This window comes from Lontra canadensis, unplaced genomic scaffold (genome assembly GCF_010015895.1).
Source record: "Lontra canadensis isolate GAN:19392208 unplaced genomic scaffold, GSC_riverotter_1.0 scaffold133, whole genome shotgun sequence".
In the NCBI taxonomy this organism is placed as follows: domain Eukaryota; kingdom Metazoa; phylum Chordata; class Mammalia; order Carnivora; family Mustelidae; genus Lontra; species Lontra canadensis.
This window is the reverse complement of record NW_022631127.1, coordinates 1,700,275-1,714,613: the sequence shown is the minus strand read 5'-3', so window position 1 is coordinate 1,714,613 and position 14,339 is coordinate 1,700,275. Positions and strand designations below refer to the sequence as shown.

Genomic DNA, 14,339 nt, shown 5'->3' with positions numbered 1-14,339 from the left:
TGTGCTCCGTAGAGAAACAGCTGATTCCGGGTTTGGAGCACAAAAACTGTGATCCTGTACTGCCAGAAAGCATACCAGAAAACGTTTAAGGGAGTGACATCGAAAGACAGAGAAGCCAGCCTAAAAGGGTAATCAGTGGCCAAATTTGGAATAATCTAAACATCCCAAGTCGTTACTAATTGTAACTGATTGAATATATAATAAATGTAAAAGGAACGATCAAAGGATACATAGACTTGTCATTTTGCAACCCCTAATATAGTAATTGGTTCAGGCAAGTCATCAGTGGATATGAAAAGCATTGATTGAAAGGTTATGAAGAACAGGATCCGGACATAGCACCGAAGTACTGCCCGATATTAACCACAATACTGATACTAACTATGAGGAAAAATACAGACTTCCACAATGGTGAAATTGGACGGTCACCATTTTAACCAAATAATCATCATTAAAAATAGGATAATTGTATGATACAGTTGACCCTTGAACAATGCAGGAGTGAGAGGTGCCGACCCCCACCCCCATGCAGTCAAAAATCCATGTATAACTTTGGTCTCTCCCAAAACTTATCTAATAACCTCCTCTTGACCAGAAGCCTTACCAATAACATAGTCAATTAACACATATTTATGTTATATGCATTATATACTAAAATAGTTATATTAAAGTAAGCTAGAGAAAAGAAAATATGGTTAAAATCATAAGAAGGAGAAAATATAGTACTATTTATTGAAACAAATCTGTATATAAGCCGACTCATGTGATTCAAACCCATGTTGTTCAAGGATCGGCTGTCTATTCTTTCTGGGTAATACAGCAGGAAGGTCTTGCCTACCCACCACCACCAAAATTATTAACTTGTGTCTAATCAAGCCTCTAGACTTACAGTTTATAGGGAATGCAAGGAGAGGAACAAGTTAAATGACCCTCTGCGGGAACAGACAGATTCAGAATGTGGACATTCAAACAAGAAAACTGGTCCAAACCCAAAAAAGTTATTTAGTGTGATGGGAAATTTAAAAAAAAAAAAGTGCCATCCTAAATGAAAAACGATCAGAAAGACATAAAAACCAAATATAAAGTGCGAGTGTTTATTGTATTCTGATTGAAAAGAGCAGTCATATGAGGACAGTTTGGGGACAAGTGCAGAAATCAGAACATGGACAGGATATTATTTAATATGATGGAATTAATTTTTTTTCTTAGGTCTGATAATGGTATTGTAATTATGTAAAGAAATATTTTTATTCTTAGAAGAAGCATGCTGAGTATTTAAGGGTGAGGTGTCTTGTCTGCTACTAATTTTTAAATGTTTCAGAAAAAGAAAATGTGTGTTCATGTGTACACATGAGGGAAGCAGTAAAAATATGGGGACATGTTAACTATTATTAAATCCAGATGAAAAGTCTGCTGGTATTCTCTGTACCCCACTTTCCACTACTTCCAATTTCTCAAAATAAAAAGTTGAGAAAGGAACAAAAAGATTTGGTGGCAACTACACGATCAACTTCTGTTTTATCTTAGGACTATAAGCCACAGAGAGAAATACAATATAATTGAATTTGTCTGTTTTACCATCGTTATTTCAATCTTCCCTGGAGAAACTGTACTAAAATTGTAATATCCTGAAGGAGATTTGCTACTTTTGTTTTTTATATGTCGTATCTACCTTTTGTACTTGCAAAAAGAATGGAGACCATTTAAAGAAGAAGCATAGGAGCAATGAAACTAAAAACATGCCTAGTATTAAGTGGAGAGGGTAGTTTTATCAGAAAACCTAAGCTTAGGGAAATTTCCAGAATTTAGCTCAGCTTGCTGGCCACCAAGGCAAAGAAGCCAAAATGATGGGTTTTCAAAGTCTTTTTGAGGGAGCCATACAAGTGTCTTCTTCTACTGCTTCTCATCCCAAGTCTGCCTTACTCTTTTCTCACTTCCATCTGTGTTCTTCCCAGAGACCTTCCAAGATGGCGTGACAGTCATCAGTTTCACCCTGTTCTGGCACTCCGGTCATCCAGCACTGTTCTCTAGACACCAGAGCAATGGAGTGGGGATCAGTTCATGTGCAGGGGATCAGGAAGTAGTATCCTCCAACAGATAGGACCTCCTGTCACTAGACAGTGACAGGCTGACATGCCTTCCCAAAATCCTGCAGCCTTACTGCATCGCTCCTGTCCTGACTGCTAAGGGACTAACTCGCTGTTCCACACCAGCTTTTCCCTCCACACTGATTGGCCTCATTTTCCAATTAAGTTTCCAATAAATAAAAGTAACCATCTGCTTTAGGCTGAGCTCCTCCAAAAATAAACACTGAGACAGGATTTGAGTTTACATAGTTCCGGGAGGCATTAAGAGAGGAGACACGAGTGAGACAGGAAAGGAAAGAGGCCATGAGGAAGAATTAACTGGCGGATTACCGCCATGGGCCACTGGCATTCAATCTTGTTGGAAAACTCAAGAGACAGTGTGGATCAGCCTCCGGGTTGTTCCCTGTGGTGGGGAATCTGAGGTACTTATCCTCGGATTGACTCCTTGGCACTGCCCACTTGCCCTGCTTGAGCTGAGAGAAAATCCTCAGGCAAAGAGTAGCAGGAGGATGTGATCAGCATGTTCTGCAACAAACATCACCAAGAGGATGTGGCTGACAGCTGATCTGTCACTGATGCCACCGATGGTGGTTCCTACACCATCCTAACCACCCACCTTCAAACAAAGACAGTTTATTACTTCTAACTAAAATGCTGCCTCTGAACAGATTCGGCTTCTGGTGGTTTTAGCCGACTGTTCACTGTTTTCATCCTGCACAAGTTTCTTCTTACCCGTAATCACTGGTTTCGCGTTCTTTTTTCTAGAACGCATCCCAGAATAGGAATGCAGCCTCAGTGTTCTGTGCTGAGTTGGCATACCAATCTATCTATGTTTTAGAAGTTTTTGCGAACTTGAAAGACTGACATTGATTGGTTCGCATGACATACGATTTTCTCTCCAGTCTCCAAGCTGGGAAACGCTGGGCCAGTCTACTATCGCATGGGACTGCAGGCAGCAGAAAGGGCCTGGGAGCCTGCAGCATTGACATCACAATAGCCAAGACAGAATAGGATTTAGGGAACTCTGTTCTTTTTAAAATGACTCAGAATTAGTTTCAAACTTACAGAAAAGTGGCAAAATAAAAACATAATCAATACAGCATAATCAATACACAGATTCACCTATTGCTAACATGTTGCCCCTTTTGCTTTATTTAGCATTTGCTTGGCCACAGACTCCATCTGGCCATAGGTATGTATATATTCATACACGCAGACAGATACAGAATTTTGTTCCATTCATATTTGAGAAGTTGTATGTATCGCAGCCCTTACCCCTAGATATTGGAGTGTGCAGAATAAAAAGAATATTCTCTTACATAACCACAGTGTAACTAAAAATTTTAGGAATTTTAACATTGATTCATACTTTAATATATTCTACTCTTAGTATTCTAATTTGTCAACTGACTTAATAATGTCCCTCACACCATTTTTTTCCTTTCCATACCCAACTACCATCAGGTATAGCATTTTCTTGATAAGTCTCTTCAGTTTGCTTAACTCTGAAATATTTCTACATACATTTTTTTGCCTTTTATAACACTGACATTTTAAAATAATACAGTCTTTCCTCCTTTTTTTTTTAAAGATTTTATTTATTTATTTGACAGAGAGAGATCACAAGTAGACAGAGAGGCAGGGAGAGAGAGAGAGAGAGAGGGAAGCAGGCCCCCCGCTGAGCAGAGAGCCCGATGCGGGACTCGATCCCAAGACCCTGAGATCATGACCTGAGCCGAAGGCAGCGGCTTAACCCACTGAGCCACCCAGGCGCCCCCAGTCTTTCCTCCTTTTAAATAAAATATTCCTCTTCTGAGATCCAGTTGAAGATCCCTTGTAATTAAACCCGGGTTATGCATTTCTGGCTAGAATATTACACCCCTGCTGTGTCCTTCTCAGCGCATGACATCTAGAGACAACTCAAGTCCATTGCCCTTCACCAGCAATTTTATTTTTATTTACCTGGTCAAGATATTGCCTAACTTCACTGTAGAGTTACTATTTGTGAGGAGATGCTTTAAAACCATGCATTTTGATTTTTTCACTAAACAACATCTCCCAGAAGTCATTCCGTATCAGGTAACAGAGGTCATCCTTGCTCAGTGTTACAGCTGGGTGGTGTCCATTGCATGTATGTGTCATAGGAACTCTGTTCTTTATTTTTTTGCTAAGGTAACGCCCAACATCTCTTTGGACCAAAAGCTAGGGCCAGCTCCCCGATTTCCACTAGAGACTGCAAGCTGGGTTCCAATCAAGATGGAGTCTGCATTTCTACTGAATGCAAGCAATGCCCCTGGGCAGAATGCATGGAGCAGCTACCTGAGAGCTCTGAAACTAAATGGTCATAGGCAGATTGGGGAAGAAAAAAACAGAACTTGCAGTACCAGCAAATCAATGATAAGTTCCCCCATTTGTTTCCCTTGGTACCCGTTGGTTGAGACTCAAAGGCAACCTGAAACCCAGAACTTTGCGCCAAGGGTGGACAGAAAGAGCTCTAGGAGAAGCCCTCTACAAGATAGAGGACCACATGGGTGAGAGAAAGTGGGGGATATTGTCTTCTTCTTTTTCCATTCTCTCCCACCCCAGTCCTCAGGCAATGCCAGGTGATGACTGACAACAGCAGAGACTGGGCTGGCACCCTTTTCTCTTGACCAGAGGACCTTTGGTCCCAGGAATGGGAGGAAAGACCCCATGCCTTTCTCTCTCGAGCTACTGGCCCTTAGACTTGGAAGCAAACAAATTCAAGGAAAGTGGGCAGCACCATAGGGAATCTAAAGCCCCAGCTTTTTAGCCAGAAGACCAAGAAGGGGAACAAAGGAGTTCCTAGGGGGGAAAAAGGTGTCAGGAAGATTGAAGGTAGGGATGAGCTCAAGAAAATGATCCCATAGCTTTTGGCTTCTGGCTCAGAAGAAGTGAAGGTGCAACTGTCTTCATTTGCTCCCAATCCAGGTTCATCTGACACCAACCACCTCCACCATGCCCCCTAAGTTCAACCCCGTGGATATCAAAGTCATATACCTGAGGTGCATGGGTGGGGCGGTCCGTGCCACATCAGCCACCTGAGTCTGTCCCCAAAATATGTTGGTGATGGCATCGGCAAGGCAAACCATCATTGGAAGGGTCTAAGGATTACAGTGAAACTGATCATTTGGAAGAGAGAGACTCAGAATGAAGTGGTACCTTCTGCCTCTGCCCTGATTGTCAAAGCCCTTAAGGAACTGCCAAGAGACAGAAAGAAGCAGAAAAACATGAAGCACAGTGGAAATACCACTTTTGATGAGATTGTCAACATTGCCTGACAGATGCAGTACCAAGCTTTAGCCACTAAAGCCATTTAGCTTTAGCCAAGTTCCATCTCCGGAACCACTAAAGAGATCCTGGAGACTGCCCACTCTGTGGGCTGCAATGTTGATGGCTGCCACCTTCATGGCCTCATAGATGACATCAACAGTGGTGCAGTGGAATGCTGGTTAGTTAGAACTGCAGAGGAAAATATTTTAATAAAGGATCATTTGACAACAACAACAACAACAACAACAAAAAACAATCGATCCCATAAAGTTGGTTATGAGTTCCTGGGCTCATGCCTCACCTGCACATGGATGGTTTAGTCCTAAATGGTATACTAAAGTCTTTGAGAATTTATCTGAATAGTAATCACTGCCCAGTTCCTGCCTGGCCACTGCATAACACACACACACACACACACACACACACACACACAGCCCAATGACACTGCGAGGGCTTTGAACTCTGAGCTGACATCAGGAACACAGCCCACAAAAGGTAGGTGGGAACTGGTGCTGTACCTAACTGGGTCAGTTTTCTGCTTAAAAAAAAATCAATATTTTCCATAGGATGTAAACAAGACCCAGAATCATAATATTCACAATGCCTATATATAATTCAAAATTCCTTGACATACCAAGAACCAAGAAAATATCAACATCTCACAAGGGAGAAGACAAGACAACATGCCAACTCTGAGATGTCACAAATTTTGAAATAACTAGGCAGATGTTTTAAAGCAGTTATTATAATTGGGCTCCAAGAAGTGACTACTTTTGAAAGGTATGTAAAGATAGAAAGTCTCAGTGGAGAAACAGAAATCATTAAAAAAAGAAGAAGAAGAAGAACCAAATGGAAATTTTAGAACAGAAAAACAAGATAACAGATTACTGAATGGGCTCAATACCACAATGAAGAGGACAGGAAAGAATGAAAAGTGAGTGTATTTGAAGATAGATAAATAAAATTATCCCATCAGAAAAACAAAGAGAAAAAATTGGGGAAAAAAACTGAACAGAGCTTTGGGGACCTATGAGGCAATGCTAAGAGGTCTAATACTCATGTCATGATCCCAGAAGGAAAGAAGAAACATGGGTGAAGAAAAAATAATTAAAGAATAATGAAAACTTGCCAAATTTGACTATGAAATGCACTTACAGATTCAAGAAACTCAGCAAACAGAAATAAGTCAATCTTTCTGACAACTATCATATGATCTCATTCATGTGGAATTTAAGAAACAAAACAGAGGATCATAAGGGAAGGGAGCGAAAATAAAACAAGATGAAATCAGTGAGGGAGACAAACCATAAGAGGCTCTTAATCATAGGAAACAAATTGAGGTTGCTGGAGGCAGGGTAGGGAGATGGGTTAAGTGGGTGATGGACATTAAGGAGGGCATGTGATATAATGAGCACTGAGTATTATATAAAACTGATGAATCACTAAACTCTACCCCTGAAACTAATAATACACTATATGTTAATTAATTGAATTTAAATTTTAATAAAGAAATTCAGCGAACTAAAAACAGGATAGGGTGTCTGGGTGGCTCAGTGGGTTTAGCCTCTGCCTTCAGCTCAGGTCATGATCTCAGAGTCCTAGGATCAAGCCCCACATCAGGCTCTCTGCTCAGCGGGGATCCTGCTTCCCCCTCTCTCTCTGCCTGCTCTCTGCCTACTTGTGATCTCTATCTGTCAAATAAATAAATAAAATCTTAAATAATAATAATAATAATAATAAATAAAAATAAAAATAAAAACAGGATAAACTTGAAAAAACCCACACCCAGACACATCATAACCAAACTTCTATAAACTAAAGATAAGGAAAAGATCTTGAAGAAGCCAGAGAAGAACAACAGATAACACATGAAGGGAAAGTATTAAAATGAGTGTGAATTTCTCAAGCTAGATCATAAAGCAATGGAGCAAAGCTTTTAAGCTCTGAAAAAAATAATTATCTGGAATTGTATAAGCAGCAAAAATATCCTTCAGGAATGAGGGCAAAATTAAGATAAGACAGTCTCGGATGGAGAAGAACTAAGAGATTTATGGCCAATAGACCTGCCAACAGAAAGTTAAAGAAAATTCCTCAGATCAAAGGCAAATGATACAGAGAAAGTTGGAACTTCAGGAATCAAGGAAGAGAAACAGAATCCCCAACACCTATTTCATCCATCCACCAACCCATTTCCCTTCTGGTAACCATCAGTTTGGTCTCTATAGTTTAGAGTCTGTTTCTTGATTTCTTTGCCTCTCTCTCTCTCCCCTTTACTTAAATTCCATGCATGAGTGAAATCATGTGGTATTTGTCTTTCTCTGACTGACTTATTTCACTTAGCATAATACTCTTTTTAGCTCCATCCACATCATTGAAAATGACAAGATTTCATTCTTTTTATGGCTAAGTAATATTCCATTATCTATCAATCAATTGACCAATCGATAGATAAATATGGCATCCATCATTGATGAACACTTGGGCTGCTTCCATATCTTGACTATTGTAAATAATACTGCTATAAACATAAGAGTACATGTATCCCTTCGGATTAGTGTTCTTGTATTCTTTGGGTAAATACCCAATAGTGTGATTACTGGGTCGCAACCTCCATACTGTTTTCCACAGTGACTGAATCACTTGGTATTCCCACCAACAAAGCACAAGTATTTCTTTTTCTCCACATCCTCTCCAACATCTGTTGTTTCTTGGGTTATTGATTTTAGCCATTTTTACAGGTGTAAGGTGATATTTCATTGAAGTTTTGTATTGAATTTCCCTGGTGAGTGATGTTGAGGATCTTTTCATGTGTCTGTTGGACATCTGGGTGTTTTCTTTGGAGAAATGTCTGTTCATGTCTTCTGCCCGTTTTTTAGTTGGAATTTTTGGTTTTGGGGTGTTGAGTCTGATAAGTTTTATATATATATATGTGGATTTTACATATTGCGGACTCTTTATTGGATATGTCATTTGCAAATATCTTCTCTCCTTCTGTAGGTTGTCCTTTAATTCATTGATTGTTTCCTTCACTGTGCAGAAACTTTTTATCTTGATGAAGTCCCAATAATTGATTTTTGCTTTTATTTCCCTTGCCTCAGGAGACATGCTTAGAATGAAGTTGCTATGGTGAATGGTGTGACAATGTTTTCAGTTTATGGGTTTTTTTTTTTAATTTATTTTAGAGAGAGAGAGAGAGAGGAAGAGAGAGTGAGCACAAGCAGGGATAGGGGGAGGGGCAGACGTAGAGGGAGAAGCAGACTCCCCACTAACCAGGGAGCCTGACTTGGGGCTCAGTCCCAGGACCCTGAGATCATGACCTGAGCCAAAGGCAGACACTTAACCTGAGCTCCCAGGTGCCCCATTTTCAGTGTATATTAATGTTATACAGAGAGGTCCATTTCCCCAAAGGTAGACACAGGAACTATATGGTAATAAGCTTCCTGTTTTCCACTGGAAATGATAATATATTAATTAGTCTGTTATAAATATGTATATTGCAGGATGCCTGGGTGGCTCAGTCATTAGGTGTCTGCCTTTGGCTCGGGTCATGATCCCAAGGTCCTGGGATTGAGCCCCGAATCAGGCACTGTGCTTGGTGGGAAGCCTGCTTCTCCCTTTCCCACTCCCCCTGCTTGTGTTCCCTCTCTTGCTGTGTCTTTCTCTATATCAAATAAATAAATAAAATCTTTTAAAAAAATGTGTATATTGCAATCCTTAGGACAACTACTTAAAAAAAAAAAAACAAACCATATAAGCAGGTGTGGCTAAAAACTGAAGATAAATTAAAATGGGGTATTAAGAATATTCAAATAATTCAAAATGAAGGAAAGGAGAAATGAAGGTACAAAAATAAAAGAAATAATAAAATAGTGACCTAAATCCAAACATACCAATATTTACATTAAATACAATGGTCTGTATAAGATAATTTTGTCTCCTAGATCTTCCACTTGTGCTTAAAGAAAGCATAATCCTATTTTTATTTTTTTCAAGGTTTGAGTAACACATTTTTTAAATTTTATTTGTTTATTTGACACAGAGAGAGAGAGGGTGAGTACAAGCACAACCATAAGCAGGGACAGCTGGAGGCAGGAAGAAAGGGGAAACCAGGCTCCCTGCTGAGGGGATCCCAGGACCCTGAGATCATGACCTGAGCTGAAGGCAGACGCTTATCTGACTGAGTCACCGAGGTGCCCCATAATCCCATTTTTTTTAAATGATGTCTTCCTCTTGGGAAAATGAAAGTCAAAAAAATTCTTGAAAGAATCATTTCCTATCTTAACTCCTACATGCAAATTTAAGCATACAACACATTCTATATTTCTCATAAATAATCCCAGGATACTTAGTAGGAGTTCATTTACAAATCCATTACATTGAATAAAAATTATCCCTTGATCAAAAGAGGTTTTACTTATCCATTCCTTCAACCTGGTGGAAAATATAAAATCTTTGATCAACTCCTTGAATTTGTACACAAAGACTGTAACTATGCAACATGATTTTGTAATTACATTGAAATCTCTAGAGGGCCATAAAAAGCCATTGCTCTCCCTTCCACGTCCTTTGCAGACAGACAACTACATACACTGAGCCATTTGTTTGTTTCTTTTTTGTCCTTTTGAATGAACTCTTGGCCTCTGGCCATCCTGGAGAAGATAGGTAACACCCCTCAGCTGGGGACAAAACAACTTGGCCTGGGGTCCATTATTCATTCTATAATTGATTATTTATTCACATGCCCATTCATTCAAAATGAATTTGAATTTGAGATGGCTTATAGAGAGGCATACTCCACAATAAAATAGAAATTAAAATAAATTGGGAAAATGAATGGAGGGAAAATAAAGATAGAAAAGCAAGATGAGGTGACGTTGGTACATAAAAGTGCCTAAAGGTCTTTTTCACTGGCAATCTATGGACTGCCATTTTATCTCTGAGGTCACTAGAGGCCAGAGCAGAAAGGAGAGATGTCCTGTTTTCAGTGTCCTCAAGAGAAAAACAAACCACGGTTTAGAAGGTACATATCTTCTAAACATGGGAGAAACTTCTCCCCATAGCCTCATATAGAGTTGTGGGAAATGCCCTCAATAGTACTCTTATAATGAATAAAATAGCAGTTAACATTTCACAGAAGAGCAAGTCAAAGGGAAACAATTCTACAAAGGACGAAAAATATCCTAAGATTTTGGGTTTTTCACTAGTCTGATTGAATTCAAGGATGACATTTAAACTGAAGTCTCCTTCTCCAATTTTTCCACAGAAGGACCTCCAACATGGGAGAGCACCCCCTAAAACACCTGGGGGTACAGCCCAAGGCAGTCTACCACACAGATGGAGTTCCTTTGCCATATCATCATTTACTTCAAAAAAAACCAAAAAAAAAACCATGTGAATTTTTTATACTTCATGTAAAATGGTGTTTTAAATTGCTTACTACTGGAGGTGTCAGGATGCAGGGAGCTAACTCCTTCAATAATTAAGATGCTGTTGCATTAAGTGTGTCTACTTTTGGAAAATTAACTGCCTTGAAAAAAGCTGACACTGAGTTCAGCCTCCAGTTTCTTGCCCCTTGTTAGTCTCATAATGTTTTCAGGACCCAAACTCACATAATTAGGTAAACACAAATGCCAACCACTGATTCCTCGCTTTATGAGCTCTTTTCGTAGAAATTTAGGACAGCACAAGATGGCTGTGGCAGGATCCGCACTCTTCCTGAGAGTTCAAGTCTCCACAGTCAGACCTGTGTTCTAGTACACTATCTCAGAGCTTTCATACTCAAGAAAACTCTCAGGGCCCCTGGGTGGCTCAGTAGGTTGAGCATCTGCCTTCTGCTCAGGTCATGGTCCCAGGATACTGGGATCAAGCCCTACCTCGGGGTCTCTGCTCAGTGGGGAGTCTGCTTCTCCCTCTGCCCCTCACCCCATTTGTGCTCTATTTCTCTCTCTCTCTCTCAAATAAATAAATATAATATTTAAAAATAAATAAAACTCACTGGTTGGCCTCTTTGCCACTGAGGCTATAATTTTCATTCCATGTAAATAAAGTAACAGATTTCTAGAAATCTGTTAGATTAATGGATTAATGGATTAATATGTTAGATTAGTGGCTTAATATGTTAGAAAGCATAGAAGGCTTTAAAAAAATGTCTCCCAGGGGCATCTGAGTGGCATAGTTGGTTAAGCATCTGACTCTTGCTTTCGACTCAGGTCATGATCTCAGGTTCCTGGGATCAAGTCCCACATCGGGCTCTGCACTGGGCATGGAGTCAGCTTGAGGATTCTCTCTCTTTCCTCCCTCTTCCTCTGCCCCTACCCCCCAGATGCTCACTCTCTCTCAAATAAATAAATCTTTTTAAAAAATGTCTCCCCAATAAACACTGAAATGAGCAGAAGGAAGCAAAATTAGTGAAGAAAACTGTTTACTCTGAAATTGTAAGAGGGCCCCCAGCCTGCATTAATTTGAATAAGGACACCAGAAGCCTTTCCCAGCTAAAAGAAAGCAAAACAAAAACAGTTAGCGGGTGTGGCAATGGTAAAAGATGCATTCCAAGATGATGGCAGTAACTAAGATGGAAAAGGCTGTTTCATCTCCATAGGAGTAACAAGCAAGAAGATAGAACACCTGTACTGGACACCTGTCAGGTTTTTCCGCACTGGCAGGCTTTCTAGAAGTAGTGTCCACAGCCACAGTAGCCAGCCACGGGAAGGAGCCATGGTAGTGCTCTACCCTGTCAGATCCTCCCTCCAAGCCTCCAGCTCTCCTCAATCTGCTGAGCTCCCTTCCTTCCAATAAATCCCCATTTTGCTAAAACCCACCCTAATTGGTTTCTGCTGTTGCTTCCAAGAACCTTAACCAATACAACAGGCATGACCCTTTTGCATTTAATGATTTTGAAATATATAAAACAGAAACTTCTACAAATCATAAGATAAAAGGATAAATCCACAAAAATTGCATGCACTTTAAGATACTGTTCTCAGAAATTGATAGGTCAAAGAGATACTTTAAAAAACTGAAACAAAAAGAGATTTAGAGCTTTGTGTTAATTCAAGCTAATTACAATTAAATAAGAGTTCACAATCAGTTCTTCAGTCTCACTAGCTACATTTTAAATTATTCAATACCATATGTGTCAATGGTTGCTGTATTGCACAGCGTGGATTATATGACATTTCCTTCATCACAGAAAGTTTAGCTAGACAGAGTTGTTGTAAAGAAAATGTGATAAATGGGTGCCTGGATGGCTCAGTGGGCTAAACCTCTGCCTTCTGCTCAGGTCATGATCCTGGAGTCCTGGCATCAAACCCCACATCGGGCTCTCTGCTCAGTGGGGAGCCTGCTTCCCCCTCCCCCTCTGCCTGCCTCTCTGCCTACTTGTGATATCTCTCTCTCTCTCTCTCTCTCTCTCTGTCTCTCTGCCAAATAAGTAAATTTTTTTTTAAATCTTAAAAAAGAAAGAAAGAAAATGTGATAAACACACGTGCATGCACCAGGGACTGTTGCTCAATCATTATAAGGAAAGAAATCCTGTCCATTTGCCACAAGGATGAACCTGGAAGACAATATGCTAAATGAAATAATCTGGACACACACAAAAAAACCCCAAATACTATACCATCTCATTTATATGTGGAATCTAAGATAGTCAATTTCACAGAGGTGGAGTGTGGAATGGTAATTGCCAGGGACTTCGGGTAGAGGGAATGGTGACCGTTGTCAAAGGCTAAAAACTTTCAGTTATAAGATGAGTAAGTTCTGGAAATGCATAGCATGATGACTATAGTTAACAACACTGTATCATATACTTGGAATTTGCTTTAGTGTTCTCACCACACACGCGCACACGCATACACACACACACAGGTAACTACGTGGGGTTATGGATCTGTTAATTAGCTTGATTCTGGTATTCATTTCACAATGTGTACCATAAACAGAGACAATTTTTGTCAATCAACTTCAGGAAAGCTGGAAAAAAGCGAATCTTTATTTTCATACCTAATTTTGTTTTTGTAATTTTGTAATATTTCCTTAAAGAAGACCACCAAATTTGTATAAGATTTACACCCCACTTATTGGTCTCATCAATAAGCTGTGAAAAATACAATGATACCATGATGACCTCCTTCATTCACTTAGTAGTTATGAGCAAGGGTCTTGAGGACCACACATCTGGATGCATTTTGTGGTTCTGCCACTTCTAATGTAGGCGCAGCATTCACTTGCTGTAAGTTTTTCCTAACCTATAAAACTGGAATAACAATAGTACCTGCTTGCAGGCTTACTGTGCGGATGATATAACATAATGCCTGAAATGCAGCCAGCACATTAGGCACAGTACACAGTATGCATAGAATGAATAGCAACTCTTACTATTTTATGGTGTTTGGGGAGTGAAAATTCTTTCAGAAAAAGCAGGTGAAAAAAGACATTTTCAAGGAAACAACATGCTACACCTCTAACATATATACTTGAGGCACAAGAAAAGTATCTTAGATGAACTCTAAGATGCAAGAAATAATGAAGAGCAATGAAGTGTAAATGTGTGGGTTAATTCTGAACGAGCATTTACTGTATAACACAATAATGATAATGTCTTGCAGAGCTGAAAGATATATAGAATTAAAATGCACATCAACAATAGCTAATACATCAGGCTGACAGTAAATATAATTAAACTATTATAAAGCCCTCCAAGAAGAGGGTCAAGTATTGATTATGTTTAGGTCTTGATAAGTTAATTATGCATGTTTTACTTTTTAGAATAACCACCAAAAAAATAGAAACAGGGATTATAACTTCTAAATCAGTAGAGAGAAGGAAATGGAATGATAAAAAATACTCGGCCAATCCAAAAGTTGGTATTAAAGGAGAAAAGAAAGAATAAGTAAGATAGGGACAATCCACAAATGAGGCAGTAGATTTAAACCAAAATATATGAGTAATTGCATTAAATGT

The 14,339-nt window shown here is 39.5% G+C and overlaps 1 protein-coding gene and 1 pseudogene across 4 annotated transcripts in view; both read left to right on the top strand.

Moving 5' to 3' along the window:
• KBTBD12 (kelch repeat and BTB domain containing 12) overlaps positions 1–14,339 on the top strand; it is an 87,338-nt gene that overhangs the window by 56,557 nt on the left and 16,442 nt on the right. The gene's annotated exons all lie outside the window — the stretch shown is intronic.
• LOC116858179 lies at positions 4,995–8,489 on the top strand (annotated as a pseudogene).